Source organism: Vipera berus, assembly GCF_964194415.1.
Source record: "Vipera berus genome assembly, chromosome: 1".
NCBI classification, from domain to species: domain Eukaryota; kingdom Metazoa; phylum Chordata; class Lepidosauria; order Squamata; family Viperidae; genus Vipera; species Vipera berus.
This window is the reverse complement of record NC_138202.1, coordinates 133,876,683-133,891,107: the sequence shown is the minus strand read 5'-3', so window position 1 is coordinate 133,891,107 and position 14,425 is coordinate 133,876,683. Positions and strand designations below refer to the sequence as shown.

The 14,425-nt window shown below is 40.9% G+C and overlaps 1 long non-coding RNA gene across 2 annotated transcripts; it reads right to left on the bottom strand.

Moving 5' to 3' along the window:
• Positions 1–8,795: 8,795 nt before the first annotated feature.
• Positions 8,796–13,434, bottom strand: LOC308660814. Of its 2 annotated transcripts, XR_014024820.1 has the most exons (3): positions 13,072–13,434; positions 12,669–12,860; positions 8,796–9,849 (listed from the first exon to the last, which is right to left on the bottom strand). It is a non-coding gene; the product is annotated as an uncharacterized lncRNA (long non-coding RNA). The 2 variants fall into 2 exon arrangements; XR_014024819.1 differs by having other exon boundaries at positions 12,669–13,434.
• Positions 13,435–14,425: the final 991 nt, after the last annotated feature.

Here is a 14,425-nt window from a genome sequence, read left to right as displayed (position 1 = left end):
CATTTTCCTCTCTCACCCAAGTCCGGTTCCACCCTTGGTGCTTCTTAGCAGTAGCCTTCATTCTATGTATATGCCTGCTTCTTAGGGCTTTGACACACACACCCCCAAGCGGCATTATTACAAAGTCAGCTTAATTGCCCCCAACAATCTGGGTCCTCATTTTACCTACCTCGGAAGGATGGAAGGCTGAGTCAACCTTGAGCCTGGTGGGATGCGAACCTGCACTAATTGCAGGCAGCTGGTGTTACTTAAGGAGGCATTAGCCCACTGCTCCACCAAGGCTTTATCTTCTGATTCTCTAGATTTCCTTGGAATCTGCTGGTGTCCCCCATATTGACCCGTTCAGCTATGTTGGCCAGGTGCTGCCACCTAGAAAAGATGGCTTCAACTTTCAACCCATGCATAGAGGCGCTCTTCTTGTCTTCGGATGAGGATCGAAAGATATAATTTTGAGGATATTTTGAGGTATAAGCAAAACAGTCACTCTCTGGGTGAGAAAAGCTGTCTTTAAATTTAATAGATAGATAGATAGATAGATAGATAGATAGATAGATAGATAGATAGATAGATAGATAGATAGGTAGGTAGGTAGGTAGGTAGGTAGGTAGGTAGATAGATAGATAGATAGATAGATAGATAGATAGATAGATAGATAGATAGATAGATAGATAGAGGGAGGGGGGAGGGGGGAAGGAGGGAGGGAGGGAAAGGGAGGGGGTCCTTGCTGCTCTCTGAGCTTGGCTGTTTTCTTGCAGACTTTCATTACCCAAACTAGATAACATCATCAGTGCTGGTGATCTTTCCTAGCTAGGACAATGAAACGTCTGCAAGAAAACAGCCAAGCTCACACCCCGCTACAAATATTCTCCTTTTTCGTAACAGTTAGACAGGTACATACAGATGCAAGACATACACACAAATAAAATAAACCCTTACTCCCACCATTGACTATAGATTCTTACTTCTTGCTGTGGTCGTCCTGCAAGAAAAGGGGCTTTATGAGAGGCGAACTTTGTATTCCTTCCCCCTTCTGATTTTACACTGTTAAATACAGGAGCCCAAGTAATTCTGCTTTGAGGGAGACCAAGTTAATTTGCATGCCTCTGGATTCGATCTAGATCCCAATCTTAGAACGGGTGGGGGGAGGAGAACATCGGTGCATTTCCCTCCTTTAAACCTGGACTAAGACTTAGACCCTGATCTGGATGTTAGGTGGGTCTACTTTGATTCTTATTTAGGCCTACGAAATAGGTCAAAGCCTCCTAAACTGAAAGAGCCGGGGTGAACCCCAATCTTTGTCCCGGATCCCTGCCACGCTGGGTCAGGATTCATGCCCCACGGACGATTAGGCTCTGAGTTTCAGGAGGTCGTGGGAACCCACTGGCTGCCTTAGCGTGCTGTGCGAACCGGACTATCAATAGGATTCGTTTGGTTGAGGAGGTGAACGTAATTGCGATCTGTTCAATCCAGATTTGGAGTTTAGCGCGTTGTAGGAGCCGCGGGAAACGGGGGGGGGGGGAGTTCCGGAGGAGAGAAATCTCGCAACAGACATTTTTATTTTTATTTTTTAAAAATGGCAAGTCTCTGGGGAACCACCTGCGGAACATTTCAAAGTATTCGTCCGCTCTTCCACTCTACCCAGAGCACTAAGTAAGCATCCGGCGAGAGAAGTAGGGCGGAATATCCGGACGCGATTCCCCCAAAGCGCCCGAAGCCTCTCCTCTCCACCTTGGGCGGCACCCGGATCTGAATCGGGAGCAAGTCCGATGGAGCACAATGCGCCCAGCAGATCCGGAAAGGCCTTGAGCGATTTCCAAGTCAGGGGAGAGGGGTGCGGGGGCGCTGGAAGAGGCTTCCTTTCAACTAGGGTTTGTGTCCTGATGCGCTTTTCAAGGGTGGGTTTTGCCCAAACCTAACCCTTTCAACTTAGTTCTTTGTGTTGAATTAACTCGCCTTGCAGTTGAGTTGGGACTCTCCAATAAACGAGGAAAGGAACCGTAGGGTCGGCGTCTCCATGTCGAAGCTGCTCCCCCCCCCGTACCTCCCCCCGCCCCCGCCAAATCACCCTCATCTCTTCGTCTCCTTTGCTAGCCTGGTTTCGCTTATTATCTGGTTGCTTCGGAGGCTTCCACGCGCAGGCTCAGTTCCCTTCTGGTTTGCTCCTCTTCCAAACTGGGGCAGCGTTCCCCCCTCCCGCCCCCCCCTTTTCAAGCCGCAGGGTTGACTTTCCCGCACAGTGTCTTGGTGTGGACTCCTCTCCAGCCCCGCCGCTACGTTCCTTGGAAGGGAACTCCGTTAGGTTTAATGGGGCTTCTTCCCCCCACATCCAGGGCGAAATCGTTGAACTCTCGGTGTTGGGGACCGGATTGCCGGGGGATTTCTACTGGCTTTGGAATTCCCTGTCCCGGTTTTCCTTCTGCTTTCCCCAGCCTCGCCATCCTGGAGATCGGAGAGGTTCCTCTAGCTTCCAGTCTAAGTTTCCTGCTTCCATTGAAGTTGGGAGGGATTAATACTGAATACTGTGTATAGGAACGATGGAGGCAGGTAGATGGCTGGGGGGGAAAAACCAGGAATAACAGCTAGCACACCATCTTTTCCCAAGCTGGATCCCTCCAGTTGTGTTCGGTTATGTCTCTCTTATTTTACTGGGGATGATAGGCACTGAAAACCCAACATATCTTCAGGGAGTCAGCTTGGGGAAAGATACAGGCCTGTATCTTTTCCAAGTGATCATTCATTCATTCATTCATTCATTCATTCATTCATTCATTCATTCATTCATTCATTCTCTCTCTCTCTCTCTCTCTCTCTCTCTCTCTCTCTCTCACACACACACACACACGCGCGCGCGCGCGCGCGCGCACACACACACGGTGATTTCCTTAATTATACGGGTAGAGTGATTTTATAGGCTTTGAAAACTTCAGCAATAGAGGGTAGGAACTCTTAAAACTTTCGGACCAGATGTTCTGCAGAATAAAAATAAAGGGAGCCAAAAATCTCCTCCTAAATTTTTCAAGCCCAAGTCGTTAAGGGCTGAAGCGATTCAGAAACGCATCTCCTCCCAGACAATTAATATAGCGATTGGAAATAGCAGCGTTTCTCATTTCTTCTAAACAGAAAGTCTGAAAAGGATAACGAAAGAGTGAGGTTTAGCTTAGGGGGTACTGATGGAGCAAGGATTTCACACCCCTCCATATCCTGGTGAAGGGGGACAGCGGACCTTGTCCAGACTTCTTGCACGGATTTAAAATTTGAATGGGATCCTTTCCCAAATCCAGGAAGGAGAGCAGTTCCAGGAGAATGGTGAGATATCTTGGAAATCTTTCCTTTTGGGGCACTTTTTACGTTTTCGCCTCTTCCTGATTGACCAAAGGCTTCTTTCTTTATTCCTCCTGAATGTTGCACCCGGTTTTATAGCTCCTAAATCTACTGTAGAAATGGGTACACGAATGCCATCAAACACACACACACGCATACCCGGAAAAAAAAATCTCTTGTTCCAGAGTTACAGTGGATCGACTTGTTATTATTTGCAAGGGGAAAGCGCCATCTTCTGGCGATGTTGAAACGTGCAAGCGCTCGTACCAGCCCTAAACTTTGGAAAAATAAAATCTCCTTTCAGATCCAATCCGAACGCCAAATGACTTTTCTTGAAGAAGTCCCGCATTTTCTGGGTAACAGTCCAGAAGTATTTTGTCCTTCTGGGGCTGTTCAGGACGGGAGTCAGAAGCTTTGGGCCTCTTACGGGCGTCGGGGTATGAGCAACCTGGAATTAAAGGAAAAACTTCCTAACAGTGAGAACAATTAACTTTGCTTGCCTTCAGGGTGTTTCATCACTGGAGGTTTTTAAGAAGAGACTGGACAGCCACTTGTCCTAAATTGTATAGGGTCTCCTGCTTGAGCAGAGAATTGGACTAGAAGACCTCCAAGGTCCCTTCCAGTTATATTCTGATTGATTGATTGAATAGCCCATCTTCATAAAAAAGTAGCATGTTCTTTGACGTTCAATTCCATTCAACACCATCAGTCTTCAGACTGGCACCAGAACTGGATTGTCATTATCACTCTGGCTGTGAACGATGAGAGTTGTAGCATACACAATTGTGAACCGAAGACTAAGATGGTATCGTTGTCTTCCAGATGAGAAGAAAGTTCTTACTGATGTTGGGCAATTTCTAAATTGCTAAAGAGTCGGTCCTGCTTGTATTTGGATGGGAGCCCACCAGGTAATGGAATCACTAAAAGACCACCACCAGGTTTAAGGATCACTACAACCAACTTCGGAGAAAGTAGAAGCAGAGCCCTTCCTCATTGCTGCCAAGAAAACTACAAGGGTGTAGATAAAAAACTGTCAAGTCTTTGTCTTAAGTCAGTGTTTCTCAACCTCAGCAACTTTAAGATGGGTGGACTTCAACTACCAGAATTCCCCAGCCAGCCTGTGAGGTTTTTTTGCCAACTTTTCCCATTGTGCGCAAGCAAGTTGACTGTTGGATCTTTGGAAAGACTCTTAGCTCTCAAACTAATCTGTGGTACATCACCTAACTGCCAGATGGCAAACAATAGCCCAGCAGCAGAAAATGACCACGTATGCCAAGCAATCCCAGAGAACAAGAATGGCTGCAGGAGCTCTTGGAAACTTGTTTATTTAAGACTTCATGGAATCCAAGTCCAAACATGGAACTGCCTCCTCCTTATTTTAGTGTCCAATCTAGAAACCTGTTGGCTGATGGGTTGAAGGTTGCTCAGAAGGGGTGGGGGCTGATTAGGCCTCCTTAGTTTGTTTGAAGAAGTGAAAGCTACACTTAGCACTGGGAGCTTCTAACCTTTCTGACTTCTTGGACAAGACTCTAGTCCAGGAACGGGTGTCAGGCTGAGTGATAAATGTTGCTGAACTACAACTCCCAGCATGCCTCACCATTCCCTATATTATCTGGGCTGTGAGGAGTGGAAGTTCAGAAACATTTGGGAGGGGGGAGGGGGTGCATTACACTGGGTTTGGATGTTTTTTTTAAAAAACAGCAGAGTTAAATTATAAAGTTTATAAAGAGAAGAGACAGAGTAGCTGAAACAAATATAACTAAAGATGACCAATTCCTTACGTTCACACCATGAATTTGAAAAAGTAGAAAGTTAATGCATTTGAAAGCATTAAATTCCACCTACAGAGTTTCAGAAGTGGGACTTGTTTAAAAATATAAATTATTGCAGCCTTTCTTGTTTTCTCCCTGTGATAACACAGGAGCATAAACATCTGACAGTGGTTTGTCAAAAGAACTGTGGTTTAATATACAATATGAAACAACAACATTCAGGGAGCATACAGGATACAGAAGATAGTTATGTACAAATGGCTGAAGTGAGCTAAAGATTCCAACTGCCATTCCCCTCAGACACAGTCTCTTAAAGGGATACTACCCCCAAAATACACTGCTCACTCATTCTCTATATATCACTTCTGCCGGTCAGCTACTAAATTATAATTACCTTGACCAGGCCTCACCTAACTAGCCTTATTTAAGCAAGGTCAGATCAGGTTAGGACCTGCCAGGAGACCACTAGAAAATCCCAGGCTAAGAAGTCAGAAAACTCAGGCCAAAGCACTTCCCAGAAAACAACTTGGACATGTCCATGTGATCACTGGGATATGGTGAGCTGGTGGAGTTTTTAACTACTATAGTGAAAAAGCAGCACATTCAGGAAAAGGGCTGAACAATCATGCTTTTAAGCATTTACATTGTGTGCCTATGTCAGTCTCTTGGAAAGTAGTACATCAATCTTTTAAAACCCCTTAACCATTCTCTCTCTCTCTCTCTCTCTCTCTCTCTCTCTCTCTCTCTCTCTCTCTCTCTCTCTCTCTCTCTCTCTCTCTCTCTCTTCTCCAATTGTGTGTAGAAGTGAATTTATTTATATACATATCACTCTATGTGTGTGTGTATACACACAACTTCGAGTCACTGTTGAGTCACTGGCAATTGCCTGGACAAGTCTCCAAGCTTTTCTTGGCAAGATTTTGTGAAACATTTGCCATTGCCTGCTTTCTTGAGCTAATAGAGTGAGTGGCCAATGTCACCCAGCGGTCCTTGCCTACAGCAAGACTAAACGTCTCTCCATTTCTAGCCTGGTGACTCAACCTGTACACTAAGCTGGCTGTCATTTGGTTCTCATTCATCAACCTGTCTCTCAGTCTATATAGTTGATTTAAATTCTTTTTTAAAAAAAAACTAAATAATAACAGCAAAGCTTCCATACTGTATATTAAAGCAAAATAAAATGCAAATTAAAGATCCGCAACATTTTATCACCAGGTTCACTACGCGTGCCTCTGGAAAGCCTACGATGCCTGGATTTTGCTCTCTGGATTCGGAGAAAAGGCTCCTGGGGTCAAAAGCCAGCATTGGATTCCTCTTTTTGTTCCCTGAATCACCTTCCAAGAAAGGCCAATATGTTGGAGCATTCAATGCACCCAGATATTTAAGAAAGGCGATTCCTGTCTCCCTGCCCAAAATGAAACAGGAAAATGGATGGTTCTGAAATACAGGCTAGAAAAAAAATACCTTTAAAAATGCCACCTGTTATGGCCTGAATAAACCAGGCAATGGGCTCGCTTCCACATGACTCTACTCACTGATGTAATAAGCACAGAGTACTTACAAAAATAATAATAATACGTTACACAGACAGATACACTTAAACAGATTTAAGGTCTTTTGATTTCCATTGCGGTAGATTTAAGGAAGATATCAGGAGGATTTAAAAATGCTTAATTCTCTTAAACCCCCCCCCCCAATTATACCTTGTCACCACATTTTAATGAATGTTCCTCATGTCATTAAGGCGTTTCTTTAAGCCATCTTTAAATTGTGCACTTATTTTTAATCCACTCTATAGGGTGGGTGGGGGAAATAGATGGAAATAGTATCACTGCTCAGTGGGGTGGGTTGTTTTTTTTTAATGGTACATTTCTTCTTAGCCCTCCAGCCAAGTTTGAATTCCCCCATCAGGCTAAAGAGATGACATTCCTGAGCAAGACAAATGATGGAAACTCCCTGCCACCATCTAATGAAAGGACTCCCTCTCTTTTCCCCTGGAGGCTGAGATCCACATATAATTAGCTCTTGACACTTTATGAATATGGCCTTCGCTAATTCTCGGCTGCTCCAGAGATTTCCCACCCAGCATTTTATCATCCTCATAAATTTGCAGAGAGCCACGACTAACGTGGAACTTATTATAGTTTCAGGTCAGTTTCTTCTTTCTGATTTTTGGTTGTCTTTGAAGACCTTGCCTTCTTTATTCACTCAACTGCCCCTTTGCTTCATTTAGTTTATTGTCAAGTTAAACTACTCAAGGATCTGGACCAATAAGAATTACCAGCAGAAGAGCTAAAGTTAGCACTTACTGGATTAGCTCTCTGTGACAAAATGGGAGAACTTGCCACAGCCAACACACCACAAGCCACTTGCCATGGGACAACTCTCTGTGGGACAAGTTAACAATTCTATTTAATTATTTAAAATAAACAATTTTTTTAAAAAAAAAATTGCCATTCACAGCTCATTCTGTTTCTCCTTTTGCATCCTTTCTTCAATGATTCTATTCCACTATTTCTTTTATATTAGTGTAACTCTTGTCCCTCAATGGGTTGTCCTGTGGTAAATTGACCACAGCCGCTTGGCCATGGTGAGTTGGCCCTGGTGAATTGCCATAGACCCGAAGCAAGCTGATGCTTATTTTGTACAAGAACATGAACTAAGCATAAAAAATGGTGGCTACATTCAGCATCTGTTAATTGACCTAGCACTTTCTTAATGATCATGGTAATTGTACCTAGACAAGAGTAGCTAAAAACGTTGATCAGCATCTCAGCTTCCGTGAATTGGTCATTTGGTTTAGATAACTTTATTTCATAAGTGTTCAAAATAGGTAGAAATGATTTAATCGGATAGCATATTCTTAATTTCAAAAAGTCCCCTAAGCAGAGTTAATGGAGGATCCTACTCTTCCTCCATCTGGTATCCTCGAAACTATTATTCCCACTACACGTATCCATGTTCCACATGGTGTCCCCTGTACACCATGCTGGATAGGATTAGTTGAACTCACAAGGAACTTTGGTGGAAGACTGATAATGGTTTGTAAATGTAGAGTCATAATTTTTTGTCCTACAGAGAGAGAAAGTTTGTCCCACCTGCACCTTCACCTAAAGCCTTTACCTAAGACTATTTCTTACCTACCATAGATCCTATTTCTTCAGCTTCAAAAACTTCCCATCCCAGAGACTATTCTTGCCAAGATCTATACAGATGGCACTGTTATACCATGATATTCTTATGCCTGAAGAATGTGGGCCTGTAGGCAAGTGTTCTTTTTGTTCTTTTATCCAAATCTGTGATTATCTCACCTAGAAATAGCAGTGCTGAAAACATCTTTATTTCAAGCAGGAAAAGTATCCTCTTTGCACACTGAATGGGTACAAAGTGCTCTGCAGGTTGTTGTTGCTGACAGGCTTTGTGTTTCTCATGTTCATCTGCAAGTTACAAGAGACATCTTGTGGTTTTCTGTAAGTATTGCAGTGAGTTGAATTGATTTATCTACCTACCCATAAACATACACATACAAACTCACACAAATACAGATACATACCAAATATGTATGTGTGTGTGTGTGTGTGTGTGTGTGTGTGTGTGTGTGTGTGTGGATGGATGGATGGATGGATAGATGATAGATAGATAGATAGATAGATAGATAGATAGATAGATAGATAGATAGATAGATAGATTCACATACCTATATGAAAAGTTTATGATTGCTTTTATTTGTGATTTAAAAAAATTACAGTTTTTTATGTTTATTTTACCATAATGAATTTCCTAACAATAGCTTTATTTATAGGGCGTTAAAGAAAAATGTTGCAATATTCACAGATGATAAAGGCAAGAATTATAGCTGTCCAACTGATTTTTGCAGACAACCCATAGTTATTATATTCATTTCAGAATGTCAGGATTTAAGAATCCTGACCCAAACCAAGCACAATCAGATGTATAAAAATAATAATTTGAAATCTAAAGCTGAAGAGAAAAAAGGAAATGTCAACATTTGTTGGCTGGAACAAGCAAGTTCAGCAGGTGATGTTAAAATGTTTCCACACACTCACAAAAACTCCTTTGCTGCATTGAAATGAATCACTAACATGGAAGACACATTAGTGCAACAGAGTTTAAGAATTTGTAACTGTTTATCATAGCTGTGGAGCTACAGTAAGTGAAAAAGTATAAACACTCCTTAAAATCCTTGCAGCAGGCATAACACCTGAGTTAACTTAACTAATGTGTAACTGCAGCTGTTAGGCCAGAATATTAATTCAGGTGCATTCCTGTTGAACTTTGTCATTTCACTTTTAATGATAAATTTTGAAAATAGGAGCAGAATGTAAATGTGTGGCATTAAAATCAGCCACACATTACGGACAAGAGACCCATACAAAACTCAGTGGTGATAAATTTCACCCCTTCTGTACATAATAAAAACAATAAATTGAATTTCTAGAGACTATATGAATGAAGAAGTATGCCAGAAAAAAGGAATTTTCCAGATGTTCTCCTTACAAACATTGACTCCTGACCTGATGGCTTTAGAAAAGAATTCAAGTGCCATTCTTGATGTAGCTCCCAATTTCCAGCTAGTAACTTGCTTGTGTATCACTTTTGCTTTTCATTATGGCAACACACACCACAACAATGATTTGGAAAAAAGACTTCAAGCTCTCTTGCTGCAAATCAGCCTGATATTTTTCCATGTGAGACGCCTACAGGGAAAGATTTGTTTTCAAGCTTGTGTCAAAGCCTGTAAAATAAAACCAGATAAAGGAGTTACACCTGCATTTGCAGTTTTGAAACTTTTTCAAGGTGTTCTTATACAGTACAAAACATTAGATGGCAGCAAAGTATTGGAATTTCTTCCCTCTCTCTTGCTGCCATCTAATGGTCACTTAGAATTTTGCAGCCCTTAATAAAGCTGAGGTATTGAATTTTACCACCCAAGACCAGATCTGGGCTTTAAAATTCAGCTCAAAAGCTGTTTCCTGTGTATGTAATAACTTCTTTCCATTGCATAAAATAATTACATTTTAGCAATGTTTTTGGAAGGGATTCTTCAAACATTTTGAAGCTAAACATGGGCCTTGAACCTCCCTGCTTCTACATCACAGCTGCTTGGTCAATAATAGAGATGAACCACTTTGTTCTGAATACTGTTGGTCCTATTCATAGATTCTACAGAGTATTTATTTATTTGGTCCATATTCCACCTTCATTTGTACAATTCAAGGTAGCACATGCAATGCTATTCCCCACAACAATAACCCTGGGAGGTGGGGTTGGGCTGAGAAAGAGGGACTGGCCCAATGTCACCCACCTGCCTCCATGACCCAGGAGGTTGAACTCATAAGTTCCTGATCCAGCACCTTAACCACTACACCAAGCTGGCTACAGATTTATTGATGTATGAATAACTAGCAAGCATTGAGGAGACACATTGTTTATGGAGCATAGCTGTTGAAAATAGGTGTATGAAGAAATCATGTTTGCATTCTTTCTTTTAAAATTCTATATGAAGGGAGCCCTCAACTTACAATGTTTAGTGACCGATCAAAGTTACAATGGCACTGAAAAAAGTGACTTATGACCGTTTTTTCACACTTATGACCATTGCAACATCCTCATGGTCACGTTATCCAAATTGAGACGCTCAGCAACTGACCCATATCTATGATGGTTGCAGTGTCCTGGGGTCATGTGATCACCTGGGACCTTCTGACAAGCAAAGTCAATGGGAAAACTACATTCATTTAACGATCATGTTACTAACTGAACAACTGCGGTGATTCACTTAACAACTGTGGCAGGAAAGATTGTAAAATGAGGCAATACTCACTTAACAACTGTCATGCTTAATAACAAAAATTGTGGACTCAATTGCGGTCATGCGTCAAGGATTATTTTCATAGGATTCAAAGTCTTTAGTTGTGTCATTGGGTGTTTTTCCAAAAATTGTTTTGCATTCTTAGTACAATTTATAAATGCTCAATACCTTCATTTAAAAGAGGAAGGAAGGAAGGAAGGAAGGAAGGAAGGAAGGAAGGAAGGAAGGAAGGAAGGAAGGAAGGAAGGATTCTTTTTCTTCAGGCACTGAAGTTCTGGCCAAGAATGTGTAACTAACAAAGCAATCCTGATGACATCTGTTCTTAAGACTCATTGAGTTCAGTCGTAAATACTCTCAGGTTAATTTGTATAGGTTTGCAAATTAAAAGTACTATGTCACTGTCAGTGAGTCCCTAATACCATTAATATATTACTTTTTAATTCATTAATCACTTGATGATTTTTAAAATTGGATTTAATATTATCATTTGAGGTGAAATTATGTCAACGCTAATGATGTGTGTTTAAGTTTCTAGCGAAGGCAATTTTTAAAATATTTTTAACGCAATATATAATTATAACTTAGCTTATGTGATTTAGTTGAAAGCAGTTATTATCTTACTTAAACAGTTGTAAAATATGAGTTACATCAGAATGCTGCCTTAGTGTAAAGTGAAAAAAGAAGTTGGAGTCTCAGTACCAAGCTGACGAAGCCTCGTGGATGAGAAGCGAAGTGTTTTCAAAGGAAAAAAAACCTCAAGAAATCCCAGTTGCCTTTTGGAAAAGCACCTTTGGGACCACCATGACCTGGATGGTCAAGAATCTCCATAGACTCTCAGTACCAAAATGCATAGGATCTATTCTAGAACATCTCTACAAAGATCTGCTCACCTGCATTTCTGTCATTTAACCCTTGGTGCTTTCTTCCTCTTTAAAGAAGAGGGAGACAAGCTTTTCTCAAAAGCGCCTGAAGGCAGGACAAAAAGCAACGAATGGAAACTAATCAAGGAGAAAAGCAACCTAGAACTAAGAAGAAACTTGCTGACCGTTAGAACAATTAACCAGCGGAACAACCTGCCTCCAGAAGTGGTGAAAGCTCCAACACTGGAAGATTTTAAGAAGAGACTGGACAGCCATTTGTTTGAAATGGTATAGGGTTTCCTGCCTGAGCAGGGGGTTGGACTAGATGACCTCCAAGGTCCCTTCCATCATCATCATCATCATATTATTATTATTTAAAATGTTGAGATAGCATCAGAATATATTTGAATCAGATATGAAATTGAATTGCAAGAAAACTAAATTTGTGTAATCATAACCTTGTAATGCTTTGATTTAAAGGAAAATCAATCCTTCATTCAAACAGGGCTTTTTAAAATTAAATCTTTCAGTTGATTTAATACACATTATAGGAGAAAAGTTGTATTAGTCTATGCTGGCAAAAAAAACCCAGGTGGAGTCTGGCTGTACTTTTTTCAATTAACAAATTTATGGGGAAACAAAAGAGTAAGTGTTGTACAAGTGGCCCTCAACTTATGACCATAATGGAGCTTGTCCATCATAAATCATGATAATTATAAAATTTTGTGACCTTGTTTGCAGGAGTCATTAAGCAAATGTCAAAATACAAATAGCAATAGCACTTAGACTTATATACTGCTTCACAGTGCTTTACAGCCCTCTCTAAGCGGTTTACAGAGTCAGCATATTGCCCCCAACAATCTGGGTCCTCATTTTACTGACCTTGGAAGGATGGAAGGCTGAGTCAACCTTGAACTGGTCAGGATCAAACTGCTGGCAGTGGGCAGTCAGCAGAAGTAACCTGCAGCGCTGCATTCTAACCACTGCGCCACAATATTATTGTGATGAAGTCTTTGAGTGGCAGGATTGGTGACCTCTAAACAGTGTATCCTTCCTGGTATTCTCCATCCAAGTCTGCAAAAAAGAAGCAGTTTCAAATATCTTGACAAGTCTCCATTATAGGTAGCTTTCAACTTATCACCGGTCACTCAGTGGTCAGTTGAAGTTACAACAGACCCCTTCCCAAAAGGTAATTATAACCCAGTTCTGAAATTGTGAAGGTGCAACCCCACCCCAATGGTCATGTCACTACATTTTGGATGCTTGGCAACCAGCCCTCATTTACGGTTGATTGAAGTGTTCCATGGTCACATGACCACAATTTACTGTATATTTTCAACAAACCCGGTGTTTACGACTGCTGCTGCTGCTGCAAAAAAAAAGGTGATAAGATTGGGTCTGTCATATGATAATCTGCTTTACAACTGTCAAATGTTATAACCATAATGGGAAGGTTCTATTATGATTGTAAATCAAGAACTACCTGTATTACCTATGCTCATTTAAAAACACACACACACACAAGTTGAACCTGGAATGAGTTTGAATCTTTTGCCTTACAGTGTCAAGTCTCACTTCATTTTAACTGAATCTTGTTCTGCTTGAATCTCATATTTAAATAATACAGTGATTAATAGATATGCAATAACCACCACATTCTCTTACACGTTTACGTGGAAGCAGATTCCACTAAGTGAATGAGATATTTCTAAATCAAGTTGCTTATGGATTGCATAGAATACAATGAGGTTTTTGAACAACATGTTTAGGATTGAAGCAGGAGGTTAAATTTTATATAAAGGCTGTTAATCTGCATCTGAGTGGCATATCCATAGGGTGCTTCCTTTTACATAATGGTGAGATATATGTTGGGAAGATGGCTAGAGGGCAGTTTTCCCCAAAAGTATAAGACTAAAGGAAAAACAAGCAAAATCTGATCTCTAAGCATTTGAAATCCTGTCACTGGGATATTAAATCTGTTAGTTTTTGTATCATTGATATTGGTTATATAAACAGTTACTTTGCTGTCATTGTGATTTTGATCCTACAACAAAAGAGGACATTATTTTATTAAAAGTTCTGATTTGTTTAAAAGGAATAATTGATCAGTGCAGGTCTATTTGATCAGATTTAAGCTACAATTCTATACATCCATAAATAATGGTAATAAGTCTCATTGTCTGGATTCCAGAGAGCATACAATAGCTTTATTAAGAGCTCACACATCAGTATTCATCCTGTGATAAGGTAATTCCTGTTCTCTGTAAATTCCCCATACTGCTAGGGAAGGCACTCAAATCCTCTATCAGAATAATGCAGCTCACCAATTTAAGAAATCTTGCATCTTTCTTCTGAGAAGAAAACATTTAATTTCATGGCCCTTACTTTTTGGTTAACATGCGCTGGACTGAATTGCAAGGGTGCAATCCCAAACCCGTTTACCTCGGGAAAACGTCATATTTCATAACTGAGATTTGCTTCTGTGTAATAAAAATAAGAACATATGAAAGTTGTATGCCACCTGACTCTCAACATGTGATTAGGTAGCTGCTGTTCCTGAAGATGGGCCGAATAACTCAAGACTTCAGGCTGTTCTCCCCCTTTGCTAGGTTTATTACTGTATGAGAACAAACTGAAAT